The sequence below is a fragment of the Lethenteron reissneri genome, chromosome 59 (genome assembly GCF_015708825.2).
Source record: "Lethenteron reissneri isolate LAM-NWPU_2019-01 chromosome 59, ASM1570882v1, whole genome shotgun sequence".
Taxonomy (NCBI): domain Eukaryota; kingdom Metazoa; phylum Chordata; class Hyperoartia; order Petromyzontiformes; family Petromyzontidae; genus Lethenteron; species Lethenteron reissneri.
This window is the reverse complement of record NC_083837.1, coordinates 7,642,128-7,662,575: the sequence shown is the minus strand read 5'-3', so window position 1 is coordinate 7,662,575 and position 20,448 is coordinate 7,642,128. Positions and strand designations below refer to the sequence as shown.

Here is a 20,448-nt window from a genome sequence, read left to right as displayed (position 1 = left end):
TCAGTGAGGCTTCCCCGGGTTACATACTTGGCACGGTCATGAAACCAGGGCCAGAATTCTGTAACCGATTGCGCTCTCGCCTTTATTTGTAATCACCTCGTGGGTGCCATTTCTTGCGTCCTAACCCTCCACCTGCCGTGCGTTCGGGGTGTGCGCTCGCGTCAAGCGACGCCCTGCGGAATGCGCCAGCATCGTCCGTTGTTTGCGCTCTCCGCCCTCGCTCCCCTCAGTGGCTGAGGGGCGACTCGATGCCCTTCGCTTCTCTGTTTCCATTTCCTGCGTCTTTCCCATTGTCTGTAGGGTACAGCCATCACTCGTTTAACGCGGCGGTAAATGCGTTCCTGGAAAGTGTCGCGTTCAACTAGAGATGCGTTGAGCGAAAAATAATTTACCCATAAACAAAGATAACGTTTGGCGAAATACGATGTATTATTACGCACACGCGCAGTGAGATGGCTTGCCTATTAACTGAAGGTTTGCCGCCACGTTACTGTGTCATTCCACGTACCATATCGTACCACTCAGCCGCACAGCTCAAAAAAGTAGTTCGTTGTCGACTGCTCAGAAACCGCGTTATAACGGTGTGCGTTCCGCGTTATAACCGTGCGTGTTCCGCGTTGTAACGGGGCGCGCTCCACCTTGTGCGAAAAGTGTTCCCAAACCGAAGAACTGCGTTATAGCGAAAACGTGTTTTCGCGTGAACACCGCGTGCTAAGCGAGGATTTACCGGACTCCTATAGTATGTAGAAGGGGGGCCGCTGAGCATTTATCAGACGGGGGGGGGGGGCAACCCCCTCCAGCCTCAACCCAGGTCACTTCTGAAATCGAGACTCGTGGCGGTCTCTTGAGTGCTCACCTGGTCAGACGAAACCAACTTAAGACGTATTCACGCTCAGGAGCTGCTGCTGCAAGCAGAGTGTTCTTTTCTCTCTCTCCCGTGACCTCTTGAAAGGATCTGAGGAGTGCTCGGCTAGCGTCGGCCAGCAGGTGGAGCGCGCCTCAAGCCTACAGCCAACGGGAAAAGACGGTGGGATGCGTGGCCTAGTGGGACGCGTGGCCCCACCGGTGTGGCCCAGTGGGACGTGTAGCCCAGTGGGACGCGTGGCCCCACCGGTGTGGCCCAGTGGGACGCGTGGCCCAGTGGGATGCGTGGCCCCACCGGCGTGGCCCGGTGGCTCAGAGGTCAGAGACGCTGAGCTAAGAGCCTGGATTTCAGTTGCCAGTTTGAGCCACTGCCTGTGTGATTACGCCGGGTTCTCGAGTGCAATTAGTTTGTGCTCTCAGCCCGGTCACCAATGACTGCACAAAATCGACATCGCGTTTCATTTGGGTTTTCATTTAATTTTAGAATTGGCCGGCAATCGCAATTTACACTGCTCCGTGGCGCGATAGAACGAGTCAGTGAAATACGGAGGTATTGTGCAAGTATGAGCCTTTTCTATCCCATGGGACGCGATGCCACACAATGACCAACGAATGGAAAACATCAATTTTAATTGAGCATGGGAGCTCACATGGGGTCGATGTGTCGTGGGTTTGAGGATAGGGTCGTGCATGACATCGGCATCGATGTTATTTTTCGATTCATGTTTAAAATCTCCTTATATGAGCAAGTGTACGCCCAGAGAACCCATATTATGGGCATGACACACCAACTTTACACGATCATAATTTACGTCTCCATATTTCTCATGCAATCGCTTAACAGTGCCATAAGGACGTTGACAGATGAACGCGTTTAAATCAACGTATTAACAGATTCAAATTGAGAATGAAACAGTGGTCCATCTCTACATCAATGTTGCTACTGCCAGTCGGTTACAATTTATCGAATTTATTTTCACGGTGGCCTAAGACGAGACGACCGCATCCCATTAGCATGTTTGCCTACATGTGCCCACTCGCGTTGGCAGCGGTGCACAAGGGAAGCCAACAACAACAACTCAACACGTGCCGTGTCAACCATCACAGCACTGTGGCCTCAAAAGGAAAAAATATGTGATGAAGTAGAGCCATTGTCCGAAACGTTGCAAATGTTATATATGTGTGTATATTTATTTTACTGTGAATGATGAGTTTCTTTAATTGACGTGGAATCAATGGGCAGTGCTTGGAGGGTGGGTGGTGGGTGAATGAGTGAGTAGATGATTGGGTGAGTGCGTTGGTGAATGAGTAGGTGAGTTGGTGTGTCTGCAATTAACCAACTCCCAGACAAAGCAATTGAACGGCTAAATCACTTTGTACTGAATCTCGAAAAGCTTCCTCTTCCTTGCCTAAATCTTCGTCGTCGTCGTCATCATCATCATCGTGGGATTGTACCATTTTTGAGTGACACCCCCACTGAATAATTGCGCGGTCTGACACTGGCAGTTACCCTGAAGCCTAACCTGAGGTGTTCCATTCGAGTGCGCAGAGGGCATCAGGAATGCGGCCTCGCGAGTGCCGTGAAAGCCGCAGCGCGCCCGGACTCGCCCTCTCGGCACTCTCCCACGGGGCCCAGGCACACCCCCGTTTCATTGCTTTTTGGCGAAATCCGCAGCGACTTTCTGGCACGAATCTGCCACTCAAAACGCCATCATCGCATTCAGACTCAACATGAAATTATAAAGATTCTAAACAATGAGGATAAATGTGTTTAAAACAGCTATCTACCCTTGTTTAAAACATGAAACAATTGTAAAAGCAAGTTGTCGCTGTTAGTTGTATGTAAGTGCAAATAGATTAGTTGTACTGTATCTATGTAAGGATTTCTTTCGCACCGTATGTAGCCAACCATGCTAATTGGAGGTGCGTGGGACGAACAACAAACTAAACCCACAAAGCTGTTCTAAAGAAACGAGCTTTACATTCATATTTTAAAGTGCATAGCTCCAGTGGCTTCCGAATATTGGAAAGAAGATCGAACGGGGATTTATAAAACAAGTTAAATCACGAAGTTTCGATTGCAACACAAGCAATCATCATCAGGTGGAAAAACCACAGCAAGAAAATATTTTTCCCACTTCAGCAAAAACATTTCTTGCTGTGGTTTTCCCACCTGATGATGATTGCTTGTGTTGCAATCGAAACGTCGTGATTTAATTTATTTTATTTTCTACCTACGTGACTTTACCGAAAGAACCAAAGAGTATGTATCCCTGCTGCAGTCACGAAAACGTCAAATCTAGAGGGGATTGATAAGTGAACTGGGGATCCTGCTCCATCTCCTTCCAATCCCATCACAAGCCCACAATGACCAGCGTGGTGAAGTATGGTCAAGCACAAAAAAAGAGAAAAATTGTGACGACCCCGCTGATCAAGTTAAAACGTCCGTCACAGTCACGGCTGGCAATTGAACTCGGGTGGCCGGGTCCGTCGCGCGGCGCACTCACAAATCAGCCACCGCTCAACCAAAGAAATCAAAAGCATCAGTGCCATGACGTGTTGTAATAAAACTGAAACTGCCTTTACCTAACCTTGTGACCACACGCCGAGAGTCAATGTGTTATTTGTAAGAGAGCCCTGGCAACGCGCCCGGCATTTTCACGCCGATTACCAAATGTGGGATGCGCGGTGCGAGCGAGCGTCTCCGATAAGAGTGGCGGCCGGAGCTGCGAGGTGGCGCAGAGGTCTCGGCGCTGGGCCCACAACGGCTGAGAGCCAGGGTTCGAATCCATATCCCCAAGGTCTCCTGCCGGGTCACAGCTCGAAGCTGCCACTGGGCCGTACCCCAAAGCCACATTGGGTACTAAATCTAAATGTTACACTGCTGGCGTTCCAATACCGCAGTCGAGCAGTAGAGCACTCGTGAAATGTTCCGCACTCGGATTTTTTTCCACAGCTCACGACTTGTTTTTGTTCTATGTTGAACTTCTTTTATACATAACCAACCGTGCTAGTCGGAGGTGCAGGGGAAAGACACCAAATGAAACACAAAAAGAAGTTAAAAAAACGAGTTTTCAATCTAGATTGAGAGTCGATTTAAAGCTTTCGTGACTGCAGGGATTCATCTTCTTGGTTCTTTCGGTAAAGTCACGTAGAGTATAGTAAGTATACTGACGGTGCTATGCAGTTTATACTTTAGTTTTTTATGTAGTTTATACTTTAGTTTTCTACGTGGTTGTTTAGTAACTGCAGCTACATACTATTAACATTCCTTTCCTTTGTTAATGCTACTCCCTGCACCCTCCCTTGGTGCTGCTGATCCTGCATAATGCATGGGCATAATATGACTTTGAAACCCCCCCGCCCACCTCCTACGCATTTCCCATGAATATGCTAAATTCCTCTTCATATGCACATTCTTTTTGTTAAGGCGCCCTTCTTGCACCTCCAACCCAGCTTATATATAAGCTCCTAGCTTGGTAGTGTCTCATTCTTCACCTGAAGACGGATGCTTGCGTTGTAGCCGAAACGTCGTGAGAATTGTTTTATTATGTTTTATTTTTATTATTTTATTACTTCCCTTCTACGTGACTTTACCGAAAGAACCAAGAAGATAGATTGAGAGTGTTCCAGACAGGCCGCTGAAGCGCATCTGAAACCTCCGCGTGATGCGATGACCATCTTTGCTCTATGGCTAGCCAAAATCTGCTGCTGCTGCTGCGAGGATGAGCAGAATTCCCGTGATGATGGTTTATGCATTTTGACGAGATCAGCCAGCTATTGTGGTCCATTCGTGGCAAGCACTTTGTGTGTAATGAGCACGACCTTATCAAGGTGCAAACGTCGGAATCGATTCCCGAGCGAGGGTGGCTGTCGCTGGAGAACCGCGCCGACCCAGTTCACGCCCCTGCGCTGGTGAGGCAGCTCCCCCGCGCTGGTGAGGCGGCTCCCCGCCCTCCCCGGCAGCTTGTGCTCGACGCGGCGCGCCAGCGGTGGCGCGTTCGCCGTTCGCCGCTCCCCTTCTCCATTCGCCATTCACCGTTCTCCGTTTACCGTCCACTGTTCGCCGTTCTCTATTCGCCATTCACCGCAGAGCCTCGCGGCTCGAATCCCACGGCCGCCCCGTTGAACACTGTGTGTGCACCACGGTATCCACCATGCACAACGCTACGCTTCACGGTGCACGCTGAACATGCCGTGACGCCGTCTGCGTGCCTGCGTCATGGTCCACATTTTGCCAAATTATAAAAGATTATACACCGCAAATTGCTCAATTGGGATTATGCAGCAGATTTCTCCGCTCCACCCGCTTCCTCAAACTTGGCAGGACCCTCCTGAGCAAAGACGTCTGTGATAAAGAGATTTATAGCTCATCGGATTCCTCCGGTATAAATACATCTTCTGATTCAGAGTCATGAGACTAGACGAGGCTTTGCTGGATAAACAAGTCTAAATAAAGAAAAAAAATCTAACATAAAACTTGTAGCCTAATAAATTCCTGGGTAAACTAGTGGAATGATAAAAAAATGGCACCTGGTCTACCAATTCAACGCCCATAAAACTCCACAGGCCCACACATAAACTCCCGTTGCAGTTCAATCTTGGAAACATTAACCCACGGCTGTACAGCGAGAGGGTGCACAGAGGTCATGGAAACCCGGCAGGCGGAATGCTGCTCACACAAAGGTCTCCCAAACACAGTGAACAGAGTGTGGAGGGGCCACATTTTTTTTATTTTAGCAGGTAAGCATCCACTGAGCCTATGTAGCTCTTTTCAGAGGCGATCTGGCCACAAATTATAGCTCAACGAAGTGGCTTATCACGTGGAAATTTATAGCAGCCAAATGCTCTAAACGCACGTTTCTAATGTGGAGGGAAAAACCGGATAACCCGGAGAAAAAACCACGCGACCACGAGGATAGAGACACACAAACTCCAAATATACAGCAGGCGTCAGGGTCGGTATCAAACCCACGACCTCCTGTATACCAGGTGAAGTAGTTAATATCTCGCCACCGTGGCACCCCACCTGAGTCGTGCCACGGTAACCTATGGGCAATGTTAGTCTATGAGCAATGTCCTTGGCTTATCCTGGCCCAGCCCGGCTTAATAACTCAATACAATAATAATATATCTCTGTTCATATATTACCCTAACGAACCGCGCAGACAGCGTCTCCACCACTATAATTATCCGTCTATGTAAAAATATATATATTTCGTACACAACCCATCAGCCGCACCGCCTTTTGAGAGTGCTACATTTCATCAGGAATGTTTCAATACAAGCAAATGTCTGGACCAGTTTCGACTTGCAGTGTCTCATCGTCAGCGGAGTCGGGCTTGTTTGAATCAGTACTGGTGAGCTGCCAATCTTGCAAAAAGGAACGATGTCTGGCGTATCAACAACGTCCGCTTAAATTGGTCGTGACATTTTTTATTTTCAGTTCATTGTTTTTGTTCTTTGATGCACTTGAAGTCCAAGTTGAGGTGACTTAAAAGTTATTCAACTGCAGCAGAAGCAGCAGCCACGCGGTGGGGAGACGGCGCCAGCAATTGCCCAAGCTCTGCGTTCCTCTGTAGTTATATTCAGGTGTTATCGGCCAATTAATGAGTATTTAGATGTGAGAGGAGACCCGAGCCCCCGGAGACAACCCACCCAGGCGACGGGGAAACACTCGATCCCGTACAGACAGAACAGATGGAGTTCACATGTCTCTACCTCCTCCCCCCGGTAGAGGCAGGGCCTGGCTCCTCCTTGGCGCCCACGGGAAGTTTCACATTCCTCTGATCCACCAACCCTCGCTGCCTCCGGAGCCCAGATTTGCTGTCCACACGCAAAATCCATCAGCGCCGCGACCTCACAATCCGTAATGCTCATTGCGTTATCAGCATTCGATGTCAGCCCCTTCACGAACGTCTCCCGGCACGTGGAGCGAAACGTCGGACACTGCCGAACAACACGCGGTACAACTCGAAGACACGTTGGGGAGAACCGATCTAATCCTTTTGGTGACGTTCACTCTTTCGTTTATTCCGGGGTAGGTAAAATGGGTACCACTTTGTGGAGAGCCTGCAGTGATTGTCTTATGAGTAAGACCCACACCCGCCATAGGAATGTGGATTTTCTGCCACCGGCTCAGACATGTGAAGGGGAATCGTGCGGTGTCCGACTGCGGTTTGTGTGCGACAACGCACAAACACATTCGAGACGAGAGTGAAAATCCTCCGTGCGCAGGGGATTAGGGCCATAAGGGCCCTAAGGCGACTTACATTTACAAGGATATTCCCCGTAGATCTGCCTCTCTATTTGTCTGACTGGCGTTATTCCCATGAGACAATCGTAAAAATCTGCGATGCGCGTCTGATTGTCTACTTATTAAGACATTTGTATGTTTTCGTTCACAATTTAATGTAGCTGCTGCCACAAAGTGTGTGGAACCACCTAAGTTTCGCCTCGTGGCATCTCCATTCTGCCATCTCTGTCGTAATTTAAACTGACTCTTTAAAATCACTGAAGTTTAAGTGTGAATATAAGGTTGCAACATTAATTGCCACGATTAAGATTTGTTTTTGTTACATCTGTAATTGTGGAATGCTTTGGTCCTGTCTGCCTGCGAGTCCCCCATTAAAAAATGTCTTCTCAGCTCATTGGGATTCACTCGAGAAATCAACTTCTGATGGTGAAGGCTGATTGGACAGAAGGGCTTAAATATGAATCACATCTGGCAAAACAATTTAACCGTTAAACATTTGTGTAAGATTAACGCATTTACTCGACTTCAAGCAAATTGATCGAACATACATTACTCACGAGACTAATTTCTTCAAGCAACATATGTTTCCTCCTTAGCTGTGCCCAAGTCATGAGTTCAACCATCGCAATGCAGCTGGTACCTTGACGTGGAACGGAGGGCCTACAGGGGACCCCCCACTCCGTGAGGGCCGCAGGCCTCGTTATTCTGTGGGGCCCCGCGGCACGTAAGGGGCCGTCCATAAATGACGTCACGCGATTTTGGACGATTTTGACCCCCCCCCCCCTCGTTGCACGGCGTCACAAAAAGTCAGACTTTTTAATTAAGTAGAACTTGTTGTCTATATTTATTTAAAGTTGCGCATTTTTATGTGACGTCACATTTCTCACACCCCCCCCCCTCGTCACACATCGTCACAAATGTCTGACCCCCCCCCTCCTCAGGTGCGTGACGTCATTTATGGACCGCCCCGAAGCTGTTCGTGCTGCATCTCCACGGCGTGGTTACTACTCGCACTGCCGCAGATTCAGAGGCATCGTTGATAACATCGGAATATTTAAATGAAACTTGTTGCGTGATAAGTCAAGAACTCTGTTGCCAGTCCGCGTCTCTCTCCGGCGGCACTGGCTGGGTCGTGATGGAGCTGTTTCCGTACTCAATCCTGGCCCAGCCCGGCTCAACAGCTCAACACACAACACGTGTTGGGGCAACGTCAGGCTATGGCAGCATTCTTCATTGCAAGGCCCGCCTGGTGGTCTGTCGTGCGGCCCCCGACAATACAGAAATGTGAAAACAACCCATCATCATCGTGCTGCTGTCAAACACAATGTTTTCAAATGTCTGGCGCTTCTCACACGTGAAAAACACAGGTCTATAGCTTATGTCGTTACCTAATCCTGTTCCAGCACGGCTCAACAACTCAATACAACTATAATAAAAAAAAAATTTCTGACGACCTAGGAGCCGTTAAAGAAGTGAAGGTGTGATAATGGTGCGCAGGGACCACACGAGGCTCGCCAGAAATCAACTGCTGATGGTGAAGGATGATTGGACAGAAGGGCTTAAATATGAATCACATTTTGCAAAAAAAAAATCAATCATGAAGCATGTAAGATTAACGCATTTACGAGACTGCAAGCAAATGAATCGAACATAACTTACGAGACTCATTTCTTCAAACAACATTTTTTCCCCTGCTTAGCTGTGCCGAAGTCATGAATTCAACCATCGCAATTCAGCTGTGACTTTAACGTGGAACTGAGGGCCTACAGGAGTGCAAGTGCCGCTCACCACAGTCGCCAGCTTGCTGGCTTTTGGTCGCCTCTAGCGGCAGTAACATTGTTGCTTAGAGCAGCAGAGGCCGCACGAGGTCACGGAGGCCGTTAGATGCCACGTGCAGATGCGAGATTCTGAGCGCGAATGCGGGCGAGTGGCGCGGTGCTTTGCAAAAAATGCATCCATTCTCTTCCTGCGCATGATGACAGCAGCAGCAGCAATGCGTTCAGGAGCGAGATGTGTGCTGCTAGCCACATTCTCTTGTGATGTCGTCCAGAAATGAGTTCGTGAGGCTTTGGTGTTGCTCCTCCATTGAAGGAGCATCGACTACAGTGGTTTACTCTATGGTCCATTCTAGATTTGAAGTTTTCGTGACTGCAGGGATCCATACTCTTTGGTTCTTTCGGTAAAGTCACGTAGGTATAAAATAAATTAAATCACGACGTTTCGATTGCTACACAAGCAATCATCATCAGATTTAATTTATTTTATTTTAGACCTACGTGACTTTACCGAAAGAACCAAAGAGTATATGGTCCATTGTTTGGGTTGCACGGCCACAATCGCACTGCTGTGGGCTGTCTTTAATGTAGGTATCTCTGTATGTTGTCTGTGTCTCTATATTTCTACGAGTATATGTATCTCTAGGTGTCTCTGGATTTAATCAAATTTTCCATATCTGAACCTTATGGCAGGACCCCGGGTCCCGTATACGCGACTCCACCCCTCCGCGCACATTGCTCTATATGATGCGCTTATTAAAGTTTTGTTTCGCGTAGAGCTCGTCGAGAGGAACAGATCGCCGTGTCGTTCGCCTTAAACAGATATAAAATGACGTCGCGACGCAGTTTATGCGAGAGCCAGGGGCTTATGGGCCCTGGGGTCCCGCCACAAGGTTCATATGAAGGAGATGTGCGCATCAGCCTGCTGATGTTCTGATGCAGATGATGGTTACACCTGTGTCTTCAAGGTGTGATATCAACCATGAACAATTTTTTATTTTACCAGGTAAGACCCATTGAGCTGTGTAGCTCTTTTTCAGAAGCGACCTGGCCATCAATGATATAGCTCAACGAAGTGCCTTATCACGTGGAAACTTATAGCAGCCAAATACTATAAAAGCACATTTCTAATGGCACCCCTGACCTCGTTACACAACCAACATCAACTTGAACAAGTATAACCCGTAAAAACAATGTTTTTCACTATAAATCCTTTATATGCGTGGCGGCTAGAGTCCTCTCGTCCTCTGGCTTGAGATGGCTGCCACCTATGGGTCAGATGATTGCATGGCAGCATTAAGCAATTGGTAATTAAATATAATATTTTTGTCCTAAAAAGTGTAAAATTTTGGAAAAAAATTTTCACGAACATTCATTGTCACGCACAACGAGTCTGTGTGGAAAATGTCAGCTCGATTGGATCACGGGAAGTGGGTTAAAAAACGACAGAAAGATTTGCACGGTCCTAAGCAAGCAAGCAAGTGAACTTAATATAAAGGATTTAAAAATGAAACTGTTGCTCTCCAGCCAAGTAATGGAGAACGCTGGGTCCATGAACTTCTGCCAGCAGCAGCCCTCCACTGTCTGCGATCTCCACCGTCGTATCCCTTCCGTCTGCTGCTGAAGTCTCCCTCTAATTGCTCTCCACTCCGGTGCCTCCTCCTCTCCCTCAGTCCACCTCATTCCTTCTCTCGCTCTCCACCTGTTGCCTTCCACGAGCCTTGCCCATTGCTTTTGTCAGATTCATGTATGGTGACGAGGCAATACTATAGCAGTGTGCACTCCCCAAGTCCCTCGTTATTACGGCTATGGATAACGCATGGAAGACGGTGGGGATATTCCCCCCATAAATAGCAACGAGCAAGGAAGGACCTCACCAAACTACGAATGTGGTGAGGTGCAAACCATCAGGCTGCCCAATACAACCACGCGTGATCAGGTCCACTTCGCTATCACCTCGGATGATGTCGTGCAGCGGCTCACAACATTAAACACAATTGTAGCCTGCTGTCGATCTTTTCAAACACTACATGACAGGAATAGGCTAAGGATGTACTTTGACTGTATAGAGCCCATGCGTAAATTCCTCTGCAACTCAGAGCGAGTTACGTTGCATCTCATTTCAGCCAATCCAATGTACTGCTGCAGTCTGGCCTAGGGGGACCCCCAGTGGCAGTTACCCCTGGGCGGCACAACATTTACGCAGCACCGGCCTGTAAACGAGCACTGTGCGCCGGGGTTTCGTCCTTTTTGCGAGTCACTTTTCAAAATGCCGCAAAATTGCCTGATGACCCAGGCGCACATGGCGACTCCGTGTCAAATAATACCACGGGCTCTCTTAACGAGAGACGTGAAGCAGGATTAACCAGGGCGACCGCTGGGCTCACACTGCGAGCCTCTGCAACAAGCGATACAGCCCCCTGTCATTTATTATTGAACTTGGCGTGTATTGGGAGGCTTCCACAGACATGCATTGTACTAGATTTGAAGTTTTCGTGACTCAGGGATCCACGTAGGTATGAAATAAAATACATTTATTTTATTTTATACCTACGTGACTTTACCGAAAGAACCAAAGAGTATGAATTGTACTTCCAGTAACAGCACGATGCTAGTCGAGCAAGGAGAAACCTGTACTTTGATCGGTCACTCGCAGCCCTTTGTCAGAGGCTGCTTGCAGACAAAGTTTACTTTCTAGCTGTGCCAGTAAAGAGCCTCATGACGCAAGTGATTCAGTACATATCGGTACACGTGCAATCACCTCATGGCTTTTGTCAATACACATTACACTTATCCTAAGACAATCCACAACTCCTGAACCCCACCCGTCTGGAGTATTAAGAATTAAATAAAAAAAGCTAACGACCTCATGCTGGGTAACATTATCTTGTGATGAGTAGCGAGTGACGCTGCCGTTGTTATGCAATCAGCTTGGAGCCCTGTTGCCACAATCCATCTCGCATACACCTCCATGGTGGTGACCATTTCATTTTCATTCATTAGGTATAGCCCTGTGAGCCACGCGGCTCTTGGCTCAGGTGCAACCGCAACAAACAAAAGCATGAACAAGGAACATCTTAAAGTGATTACGCGCAACAGAAAAATTCAGGAAAAAACAGCAAAGTCTTCCAGAAAAAGCACCGTACATCAACGCTCTGTGCAAAAATCCCAGTGGGATGCAAGTGAAACAATAACCATGAGACGATGTAGATTAAAGTTATCAGTCTAACTCTGTACTACAACAAACAAATATGGCGAAACCAAAAGTTTTCGAAATCACCAAAATAAAGCTATAAAAACAATGTAACAGTGATCATAGGGACTGTGATTCAAATTTAACAATACACGATATTGCATAACATGTACGATCAAACTTTGCAGCCATAGCTGGCAGCATGAGTCACTCCATAACCATCGTCCTCTTGGCTGTGGTATCCCCTCTGACTTGTTCCATTCATGATGCCATCGTGATCCGTAGCTTCTCCTGGCCATGCGCCCTGCCCATGCCCACCACTCGCCACGGAGCCCCCTGCCTCGAAGCCACCCACGGCGCCTCCTCTCTCACGAACATTCCCAGCGCTTCTTTGCGCACTTTCTTTCATCTTTCGTCCCGTCACCTGTCCACACGTTTTTTTACATTTATTTATGAGGTATAACCCTGTGAGCCATGCGGCTCTTGACTCGGGTGCAACCGCAACAAAACGTGAACAAGAAACATCTTAAAGTGACTACACGCAACAGCAAAGTCTTCCAGAAAAAACACCGCATTTCAACGTTCACGATCCGCAATGTTCCAATTAACTTTATCACTCAAAGGACATCACTCGCGTCGTTCTGTGGGCGACTGTGAATCGATAACTCTATGAAACAGCGGTCGGGAACCTATGGCTCGCGAGCCATATATGGCTCTTCCAGTGATGGCATATGGCTCCCAAACAATTTTGAGTTGAAAAAAAAAAAATCAGTTTGGAACTGATTTTTAAATACTTGTGATATTGCTTAATAATACTGTGTCATTTTGAAGTAAACAGAAATTAGTTTTGAAGATAAATTTCACGGGTCACGCCTGCACGAAGCTCAACCTCACCACGTATGAACCAGACTACAAGGCCATCAGCAAAACCATGCAGCACCAGAAGTCGCATTAAAAGTAAGACATTTAATCTATTATACGTTAAAAATACTATATGGCTCTCAATGAAATATATTGAGAAATATTTGGCTTTTATGGCTCTCCCAGTCAAAAAGGTTCCCGACCCCTGCTATGAAAGAAGGCGGAGACGTCGCCTGTGTTTGTGTTGTGTGCTTGGTAAGGCCGCAGTGTTGACGGCCGTCTGGAGGACTTGAATGTAAGACTCCAGGTGTGGGGGAGGGGCGGGGCTGTGGGGGTAGCCTGGGGCGTGAGGGGCGGGGCTGTGGGGGTAGCCTGGGCGTGAGGGGCGGGGCTGTGGGGGAGGAGGGGGTGGGGACAAGCCTGGGCAATGAGGGGCGGGGCTGTGGGGTAGCCTGGGGAGTGAGGGGCGGGGCTGTGGGGGTAGCCTGGGCGTGAGGGGCGGGGCTGTGGGGGAGGAGGGGGTGGGGACAAGCCTGGGCAATGAGGGGCGGGGCTGTGGGGTAGCCTGGGGAGTGAGGGGCGGGGCTGTGGGGGTAGCCTGGGCGTGAGGGGCGGGGCTGTGGGGGAGGAGGGGGTGGGGACAAGCCTGGGCAATGAGGGGCGGGGCTGTGGGGTAGCCTGGGGAGTGAGGGGCGGGGCTGTGGGGGTAGCCTGGGCGTGAGGGGCGGGGCTGTGGGGGAGGAGGGGGTGGGGACAAGCCTGGGCAATGAGGGGCGGGGCTGTGGGGTAGCCTGGGGAGTGAGGGGCGGGGCTGTGGGGGTAGCCTGGGCGTGAGGGGCGGGGCTGTGGGGGAGGAGGGGGTGGGGACAAGCCTGGGCAATGAGGGGCGGGGCTGTGGGGTAGCCTGGGGAGTGAGGGGCGGGGCTGTGGGGGTAGCCTGGGCGTGAGGGGCGGGGCTGTGGGGGAGGAGGGGGTGGGGACAAGCCTGGGCAATGAGGGGCGGGGCTGTGGGGTAGCCTGGGGAGTGAGGGGCGGGGCTGTGGGGGTAGCCTGGGGCGTGAGGGGCGGGGCTGTGGGGGTATTCTGGGTAGTGAGAGGCGGGGCTCAAAGTAAAGTGCGAGGCGGGGCTGTGGGCTTCAGGTTAATTGAGGGGCGGGGCTGTGGGGGAGGAGGGCGGGGCTGTGGGGGAGGAGGGGGGGACAAGTCCGTGAAATTAGGGGCGGGGCTGTAAGGGGCGGGGCTTAGGGGAACCTGGGTGGCGAGGGGCGGGGCTGTGACGTCACGGGTGTAACATGGCGAGCGTGGTGGATGTTTGTGCGGTGGTTTAGGTGGCGTGGTGATGGTGGTGATGTGGTGATGGTGGTGATGGTGGTGTGGTGATGGTGATGATGGTGGTGATGTGGTGATGATGTGATCATGTGGTGATGATGATGGTGATGTGGTGATGGTGATGTGGTGATGGTGATGTGGTGATGGTGATGTGGTGATGGTGATGTGGTGATGGTGATGTGGTGATGGTGGTGTGGTGATGATGGTGGTGATGTTCGGGCAGAGCTGACGGGATGTGCGCCGACTGTTGACGATCATCGCCAGTAGCAGCAGCAGGGACGAGGTAATGTACAGCACTGTACACAGTACAGTGTCACAGTAACATTGTCACACAGTAACACTGTACACAGTAATAACACTGTCACACAGTATCACTACCACACAGTAACACTGTCACACACAGTAACACTGTCACACACAGTAACACTGTCACACACAGTAACATTGTCACACAGTAACACTGTCACACACAGTAACACTGTCACACACAGTAACACTGTTACACACAGTAACACTGTCACACTGTACACAGTAACACTGTCACAGTAACACTGTCACACACAGTAACATTGTCACACAGTAACACTGTCACACACAGTAACACTGTCACACACAGTAACACTGTCACACACAGTAACACTGTCACACTGTACACAGTAACACTGTCACAGTAACACTGTCACACACAGTAACACTGTCACACACAGTAACACTGTCACACAGTAACACTGTCACACACAGTAACACTGTCACAACACAGTAACACTGTCACAGTAACACTGTCACACACAGTAACACTGTCACACACAGTAACATTGTCACACAGTAACACTGTCACACACAGTAACACTGTCACACACAGTAACATTGTCACACAGTAACACTGTCACACACAGTAACACTGTCACACACAGTAACACTGTCACACACAGTAACACTGTCACACACAGTAACACTGTCACACAGTAACACTGTCACACACAGTAACACTGTCACACAGTACACTGTACACTGTCACACAGTAAACACTTGTCCACGACATTAACACTGTCACACAGTAACACTGTCACACACAGTAACATTGTCACACAGTAACACTGTCACACACAGTAACACTGTCACACAGTAACACTGTCACACAGTAACACGTCACACACAGTAACACTGTCACACACAGTAACATTGTCCACACATTAACACTGTCACACACAGTAACACTGTCACACAGTAACACTGTCACACACAGTAACACTGTCACACAGTAACACTGTCACACACAGTAACACTGTCACACAGTAACACTGTCACACACAGTAACATTGTCACACATTAACACTGTCACACACAGTAACACTGTCACACACAGTAACACTGTCACACACAGTAACACTGTCACACAGTAACACTGTCACACAGTAACACTGTCACACAGTAACACTGTCACACAGTAACACTGTCACACAGTAACACTGTCACACACAGTAACACTGTCACACAGTAACACTGTCACACACAGTAACACTGTCACACTGTAACACTGTCACACACAGTAGCACTGTCACACAGTATCACTGTCACACACAGTAACACTGTCACACAGTAACACTGTCACACACAGTAACACTGTCACACAGTAACACTGTCACACACAGTAACACTGTCACACAGTAACACTGTCACACACAGTAACACTGTCACACAGTAACACTGTCACACACAGTAACACTGTCACACACACTAACACTGTCACACACAGTAACATTGTCACACACAGTAACACTGTCACACACAGTAACACTGTCACACAGTAACACTGTCACACACAGTAACACTGTCACACACACTAACACTGTCACACACAGTAATTACACTGTCACACACAGTAATAACACTGTCACACAGTATCACTACCACACAGTAACACCGTCACACGGTGACACTGTCATACACACTGTACACTAAACACTACTGCATTACACGTTTAACACCATAATGCTGAATTGTATAACACTTATAACACCATTACACGTCAAGTTATAATCCAATAACACTCACACACCCGTATTAAAACGCGTATCAATACAAGCGATGACGTGTGCACACTTTAGTGTATACGGGTACCCGGCCGCACCAGGGTCGCAAACGGGTACCCGTACCCGGCCGTACCCGTACCCTACCCGTACCTGGCCGGGTACGGGTATGGTACGGGTAGCCGGGTATCGGGTACCCGGGTGCGACCTCTGGTGTATACAACGCTGCTGTTTAACATGACGTACAGCACCACGACATCACAGTACGTCCTGTGATACACGCAACACCACGGCACACACAACACTATTGCACGTGGCAACTGTATTACACGCAGCACACCATTATAGTTGTGTCTCTAATGTAGTCACAATTCATTAGAGAGTAGTGTAGGTTGGTGATGTACTGTTTACGCTGTATAATGTACTATGGTCTATACACAAACACCACTAGTGATGTCGTGGCTTGGCTCTCCAACACACCGGTTAGTGCTGTACTAGTGACGAATTGGCACGTTCTGTTTACGTGACAACCCTTACTAGTTGTCAGTGTCGGGTGGTGGCGGGCTTTAACGACACATATTTACGCGATCTGACCCAAAACAAATCTGTATTATGGATGATATTGGTCGCGAAAGCCTACGTGTTGAACTGGCCACTCTAGGGAATTTAAACTGCAGTTCTAGTGAATAAACGTGTCGCCATGTGCGGGAGAGGAAGTCGACAGTCGGGCACTACGAAGGCCGGCGGGGCACACGAGGCGGCGGGGTGGCCAGCAGCACCACGCCCGGCCCCCTGTTTGCCTCCCTAGTGGCGAAGTTGGCACACCGCACAAGGTAAATCATTTGAGGTTGAGGCTACCTAAGGGAGGCCCCACGACCGGTTCAGATAATCGATACTTGTGTCGGTGGCCGTGAGAGGGAATCGAACTTTGGACGCCGAGTTCGTTGCGCAACGCGCCAACCACTGCACTACCGCCCCCCCCCCACTCTAACGCTCCCCCCCACTCTAACGCTCCCCCCCCACTCTACCGCCCCCACTCTAACGCTCCCCCCCCCACTCTACCGCCCCCCCCACTCTAAACGCTCCCCCCCCCCACTCTACCGACCCCCCCCCACTCTAACGCTCCCCCCCCCCCACTCTAACGCTCCCCCCCACTCTAACGCTCCCCCCCCACTCTACCGCCCCCCCACTCTAACGCTCCCCCCCCCACTCTACCGCCCCCCCCCACTCTAACGCTCCCCCCCCCACTCTAACGCTCCCCCCCACTCTAACGCTTCCCCCCCCACTCTAACGCTCCCCCCCACTCTAACGCTCCCCCCCCCACTCTACCGCCCACTCTAACGCTCCCCCCCCACTCTACCGCCCCCCCCACTCTAACGCTCCCCCCCCCCACTCTAACGCTCCCCCCCACTCTAACGCTTCCCCCCCCCCACTCTAACGCTCCCCCCCACTCTAACGCTCCCCCCCCCACTCTAACGCTCCCCCCCCCCACTCTAACGCTCCCCCCCCACTCTAACGCTCCCCCCCCACTCTAACGCTCCCCCCCACTCTAACGCTCCCCCCCCCCCCCACTCTAACGCTCCCCCCACTCTAACGCACACCGTACACTTTACTGTGAACTGCTGTAGTGCATCATCATCATGGGGTGAATCTGCGTATGTGGCCACCCGTCTCGATGCCCGCGATGTAACGATCCAGCCAGAGTAGTCGATGTCACCACCGCTCCATCTCCGCGGTCGACGTCTCCACTCCCTGGCTGCTCCCTTCACTCTTCCCCACTCGGCCTGCATCGCTGCGGGCCACGCTCCCGTGTCCTGCCCAAGTCCTATCGCGTTGCTGTTTGAGCGGTCACTTTAACTCGAAGGCTTTGGCGGCCAATGTTACAACATTCGTAATAAGGTGCTTTTTTTGGGTCGGATCGCGTGAATGTGTAGTGAGTCCAACTGAGTCGCAGACGTCTCTCTTTAGAGGCAACACTTTTATTGTAACATCAACACATTAACACAAAGGGGTAACTGCCCCTTTACCAGATACAGCCGAGGGTGGTGACCACCCAGCTAACTACACTACACGTAGGAGTTACAGCTACGAAGGGTCAGACGCTCACTCGGGTCTCGACCACGTGTTGATGCCTCGCAGGACGTAGAGCTTCCAGCTTGTAGGATGTAGAGCTTCCAGCTTGTAGGACTTGGAGCTTCCAGCTTGTAGAAATGGAGCTTCCAGCTTGTAGACGTGGAGTTTCCAGCTTGTAGACGTAGAGCTTCCAACTTGTAGACGTAGAGCTTCAGCTTGTAGAATGCAGCGACCCCGGTCCCTCTCAGGGACCCACCTTATATCCTCCTGGGTCTATTCCGCTCCGCCCTTGGCCCCGCCCACCTTCTAGCTCCCTCTCGATCCCCCTCGAGAGTTCTCCCTGGACACGTGATCGCCCCCTAGCCCCCCCTAGCCCCCCCCACCTCCCCACCTGGGGCCTTCTCTGTGGACACTCCGGATCACGTGTCTACGGGGTCAACCAGAGTGCCATGGCCCTGGGCAACCCTGCCCCTGGGCTGACACTCTCCCACTCCCCCTTGTGGGAGCCCGCACTACACGCTATGCGTGGTGCCCGCGCTATCCCAGCGCACACCAAGCCCCGCTAGGGCTGGTACTACACACGCCTACGGGGTGTACGCGATGACGGTGCATCGCTCGCCGTGCTGTGCTAGAGCCGGCCTCACACAGCAACCCACCCGGTGCTGTCCGCGATGTCGGGACATCGCACTCCACGGCCCTCCCGGGCCGGCACCACACAGTGACATCCCTGATGTCACTACAAATGTAATCGTGTCGTAAACCCACATCCACCAGTCAGACAGTAAGGGTTCGAGTACAGTACTCGCATTGTAAATGTCGTGAGTTTGGACTCCTAGAGTAGTAATTATATACCTTATTTATTTGTAGTGACTTGCTTTGCTTTTTATACTTATTCGTTTTGTTATTGTTTATTATAACTTTCTGACCCGTCCCTACTGGACATCTTTGAAACACACACATTCCTGCGGAGGGAGCTGGTAGGAACGTTGGGTTGCTCGGTCAATGGCCAGGGTCAATGGCGGCGTGGTGTATTCCGCAAATATGGCCGACTGTGAGGGCGGGCACAAGCCGGCGTGAGTAGGTTAAACGTTGAGTTTTATAAGGGCACCACGGGGTGACCAGCCCCCTCCACCCAGCCCCACCCCTCCCACCCCCCACCCAGCCCTACCCTCCCCACCCAGCCCCTCCCCACCCTCCCCACCCAGCCCCTTTCCACCCAGCCCCACCCCTCCCATTTTTGGATGCACGACGGACGGACGGACACAATAATCCCCTGTGGGCTGGTGTAACCAGGAGTTCCTACCAGTAAAAGTGATTCTTAGCTCATTGGAGTAATCCAGTCTCAAGATTCTGATTCTGAGTAACTAATTGGCACGTTGTGTTCACGTGACAAACCTTACTAAGTGTTTGTGTCGGGTGGAAGTGGGTTCACGACACATTTATATGTACGTGATCGAACACAAAAAAAGGTTATTATTGAGGTTGAACGGTGTCATGAATCTTGAGTATTTCCTCTCGAGTCCACATGTTCCTCGTTTGCTGTCTCAGTGTAGTTCATAGCATGCATCTCTCCAGCCTTCTCGGCTTGTGTTACTTATGTTTTCTTAATGGCCACGGTGGGCAATACCTGGAGCATCTGGCACAAGGAAGGGAGCCACGGTGAGATTTGGTGTCCTTATTGGCTGCGATGACCTGATGGTCTCGGAACGCTACTACACACAGATAAAGATGGAGGTATGACACATGTGTAAACATTCAATGCTATTGTGGGGTTGTGTACATATCCTGTATTACCACATAATACCGGGAGAAATATACTGGTGCAATCACCTGTTGCTGAAATGACCTGTACGTCCAGCATGGCACGTGGACACGAGAGTGGGATGTCTCGTAGTGTCCATATCGGTCAGGCCGCGGTTTGCGGATGATAACGATTCCCATCGTGCAATACAAGGCAGTTCGGATTCATAGAGCACTCCAATGCGACCGCATCGCCAGACACGACAGAAACATTGGCCGTATGTATTTATTTATGGAGAGAGTCCCAGGATGTGGGAAGAAAGGGAG

The 20,448-nt window shown here is 50.2% G+C and overlaps 1 protein-coding gene across 1 annotated transcript in view; it reads left to right on the top strand.

Moving 5' to 3' along the window:
• Positions 1-14,222: 14,222 nt before the first annotated feature.
• LOC133357801 (FHF complex subunit HOOK-interacting protein 1B-like) overlaps positions 14,223-20,448 on the top strand; it is a 46,371-nt gene continuing 40,145 nt past the window's right edge. Inside the window, 1 exon segment of the mRNA XM_061575937.1 lies at positions 14,223-14,561. The gene's annotated coding sequence lies outside the window, so the exon portion shown is untranslated.